This window comes from Equus asinus, chromosome 10 (assembly GCF_041296235.1).
Source record: "Equus asinus isolate D_3611 breed Donkey chromosome 10, EquAss-T2T_v2, whole genome shotgun sequence".
NCBI lineage: Eukaryota > Metazoa > Chordata > Mammalia > Perissodactyla > Equidae > Equus > Equus asinus.
The window spans coordinates 51,031,775-51,036,110 of record NC_091799.1 but is presented as its reverse complement, the minus strand read 5'-3'; the positions used below and the strand labels follow the sequence as shown (position 1 = coordinate 51,036,110).

The 4,336-nt window shown below is 42.0% G+C and overlaps 1 pseudogene; it reads right to left on the bottom strand.

The window, feature by feature from the left end:
- Positions 1–492: 492 nt before the first annotated feature.
- LOC106831212 (olfactory receptor 1571-like) lies at positions 493–2,560 on the bottom strand (annotated as a pseudogene).
- Between the last annotated feature and the right edge of the window lie 1,776 nt (positions 2,561–4,336).

The window sequence follows — 4,336 nt, the reverse complement described above, 5'->3', positions numbered from 1 at the left end:
TTGTGGAGAACAACTGCTGGCCCTGAGTTACATGGCTGGGCAGGAATTCAAGCTCTCATGAGCCACCACTTGATTATGAAGATTGAAGAGATTTCTGAGAAAGAAGGAGATGTGTAAGCTTGACATATTTCATTTGCAGTCCCTTTAGTGATTATGACAAAATTTAGAAAAAGGGGGATATTTTATTTAGAGCACTAGAGGAATCATATTTGTAGGCAGAACTAAAATTTTTCAAGCAGAAACAGAAAAATAGTTCAAGAAAATCTAAAAACACACCAATAATTCTTTCATTCAAATGCATAAACCCCCTCATATGTGGACACCAATTTTCCACACTTCAGTGAGCAGATGTACAACATGAGAAGAGATATTTTGCATAGTAATAAAATATGTGATTTAAAATTTTGCTTCGTCATATTTAAACTCATCACTGACTCTAAGACCATATTAAGTCAGGCTATTATCAAAATTTGCCTTTCCATGTAGACTCCACTAGGAGATCAACATTTGACCATCAATTTTTGCCATGATTATGGTAGACAATCTGCACACTGAGCTGAACAGGAGAATAACACCAGGGGACCAGTCATAAAACTCAGTAACCCGTAAAGTCTACAATATCAGAAAGAGCAGTTAAGGTAGTAACACAGACAAGAATGATGAACCCAAAGTGAAAACTATGGTTTTAGAGTTTTCTTTGCAATAAAATTATATAAATGGCCTTAGTTGCCAAGTGCATTTTTGTCCATATGAGTGATACTACTCATGACTATTCTTCCAGGAAAACCAGGTAAAATTCCTGGGAATGACATATGTAATTTGAGAGGAAATTATTTAAGAAATCCTTGTTGCCCCTAGAAATAAATAGGAATTTATAAATATTTCTAATTCAAGATTGGGAAAAACTTTGTGAAAGTAAGAAAATGGACAAAGGGGAGGCCACCCCAGAAGTGAAGTGGTTAAGTTCATGTACTCAGCTTCCACAGCCCAGGGTTTGCCAGTTCAGATCCTGGCTGCAGACCTATGCATTGCTCCTAAAGCCTTGCTATGGTAGGTGTCCCACATATAAAATAGAGGAAAATGGGCACGGATGTTAGCTCAGGGCCAATCTTCTTCATGAAAAGAGAGGAGGATTGGTGGTGGATGTTAGTTCAGGGCTGATCTCCCTCAAGAAAAAAAAAGGACAAAAGGGAAAACCGTCTATATGTCAGACAGAGCACAGCACTTAATCAAGTGAGTTACTTAAATTGTACAAGGAAGTTGAAGTAAAAGAAATGAAAATTCCAGAAATAAATAGAAAGAGCAAGTTTTATTTCCAAAATCTGATTAGGAAAATCACAATTCCTGGTTCTGAGGGTTTAAAAAACAATTGGCACCTGAGCTAACATCTGTTGTCAATCTTTTCTTTTTTATTTTTCTCTTTTCTCTTCTTCTTCTCCCCAAAACCCCCCAGCAATAGTTGTATATTCTAGCTGTAGGTCCTTCTGGTTGTTCTATGTGGGACACCACCTCAGCATGGCTTGATGAGCGGTGCCATATCCGTGCCCATGATCCAAACCAGTGAGACTCTGGGCCGCCAAAGTGGAGCATGCAAACTTACCACTCGGCCACAGAGCCAGCCCCTAGTTCTGAGGTTTTGAGCCTTGCATTCAGGGGAACTTCTCCAGCTCCAGGACAATTGTACCTTTATAGTCTTCTCCCCAAAGACTCTTTTTAGATCCCCGTTTATGTCTTTATTTCTCAGACTGTAGATGAAGGGGTTCAGCATGGGGGTGACCATGGTGTACATCACTGAAGCCATTGCAATTGAGTGTGAGCTGTGGGTAGCAGCAGAGCTGAGGTACACGCCTAGGACCACACAATAAAATAAGGAGACAACTGAGAGTTGAGATGCAAAAGTGGAAAATGTTCTGTACTTCCCCTGAGCTGTTGAAATTCCAAGCATGGAGGACACTATCTTAGAGTCAGAGTAAAGGATCCCAGTGAGGGAACCACCACCCAGCAGCACTGCTGCAAAATACATCACTGTGTCATTGAGAAAGGTGTCAGAACAGGCAAGTTGGACCACCTGATTAAGTTCATAGAAAAAGTGGGGGATTTCCATGTGAGCACAGAAGGACAGCTGTACCACCATTAAGCTTTGTATCAGAGAATACAGGGCACTCGTGATCCAGGACACGAGAACCCGGAGGCCACAGACCCAAGAGTTCATGATGACTGTGTAGTGCAGGGGGCGACAGACGGCCACAAACTGGACATAGGCCATCACGGTCAGGAGGAAGATGTACAACTCTGCAAATAACACACAAAAATACATCTGCATGATGCAACCTTTATAGGTTGTGACTTTGCTTCATGTCTGGGTGCTCCACATCATCTTTGGGATGGTGGTGGAGGTGAAACAGATGTCTACAAAGGAAAGGTTGGGGAGGAAGAACCACATGGGTGTGTGGAAGTGGGAGTCTGAGCTGATGGCCAAGATGATGAGCAGATTTCCAAACACAGCAATCATGTTGTCTGGGGAAAGTGTGTGCCCTGCAGGGGAAGGAGCCAGTCCTGAGGAAGGTCTTTCTACAGATATTCAAGGCTCAAAAGATAGCCAGTGTGTTGAGGGGAATGAGCAACAGGGAAAGTGATGAGATGGTGTCAGAGGATGCTGAGGAATGAGGCGGCTCCCTGCTGCAGCTGAAACTTCAGGGCACAGGGAGGCCCTCGATCATGTTGTTCCTTGCCGTTTATTAATTTTGTTTCCAAGAAAATCTGTGACTAGAAATGGTATCCTCCTCATCTCCATCCATGGTTAATATTCTGGCATCTGTATTTTATCTGTTACATTTTAGAGTGTATGAGCTGAGGTACCCCTGCCCCGAAAACTGTTCATGCTCCACAAAACACACACACACACACACACACACACACACACACACACACACACGATGTACTGTGACGTCTTGGGACCATGGAGCTACCAGGCTCTTCTCTCCCTTAACCATAATAATTAGGAAAGAAATGATGCAAGGCGTGTTGTGGAAATGAAACTGGCTCTACCCTAAGGAATGTAGAAATAGTGCCCAAATTCCAGTTGGTGAGCCTCTCAAGATGTGGAAAAAGGGGCTTTGTTATAAAACGACCATTTTGTACCCTGTATTAAAAGAAATATAAAGAGTAATTCAAAAACAGAGTGAGAGAGGAAAGAAATAAACATGAAGTGGGGGGAAAAGATCTAGTAAGCTCAGGTGGTCCCTGAGAGATTGTGCTCAGGAGCAGACTTCCTTGGTTCTGGCATCATTCCAACCCCATTTATGTCCCTTTGATGCCCAGAATAATGAATAAAGCAAAAAGCACCCCAAACATCCAAAAGAGAAAGGAGTGAAACCTTTACAATATGAAGACATCTTACTGATTGACTATCTCACCAGAGAAATGAGCAAAGGGAATGAAACCACAATTTACAAAAGGAAACACACAATGTACAACAATGGTGGGAGATCCTTAAAGTGAAATGGTAAACAACACTTCTAAATTATATTACATCAAACTTTTTGAATCACAAAATTTGGTGTTGAATCTTGAATCTACCACGTAGTGTTTGAACTTCGAGAGACAACCAAACCATTCTGAATGTTTATGTTCTCACTAAATGGTGAGGATAGCGGTGTCCATCCTCCTGAGGTGGTTGACAATATATGTAAGAAGTTTAGCATTGTTTCCTCCTGTTAGTAAAAGATTGTTTATTAGTGGTGATGATTTTCTTTGTTCCGCTTTGTGGAATGGCCAGTGCAGAGGCCCAGAGGAAGTGCTTGCTTCAGGTGTTCCCGTCAAAAAAAGACAGGTGATGTTGCGAGATGAATGAGAAAGAACGAGCATGATGAGACAGTGTGAGCAAAGGTCAAGGTGTGAAACGGCTTCTGTGTCACTGCTGAAACCTCAAGACACACATGGTTTGTCATCCACACCATGTACCTCTTGCACTTTATTATGTTGTAAATACAGCTCATCAATTGAAATAAAGCCTGTCTTTAGTAACTTCTGTTTATTGAGTTCTCACCTCTGTATTATGTCACCTTGAAATATATGAGCCCAGGTATACCTGTTCTCTGAGGACTGCTCTCACTCCACAGGGCACACACACATACACACACACACACACACACATCAAGACCTCCTGGGCTGTGGTACTTCCATGCCCCTCTCACCCCAGCCACACTGATTAGGCTGGAAATGGAAATGATGCAAAGTGTCCAGATCAATGATCTATTCCCTAAAGAACATAGGAATGGTATCTTGAAATTCCAAATCATAAGCTTCCCATTGGAAGATAAACTTGGGGCTCTAT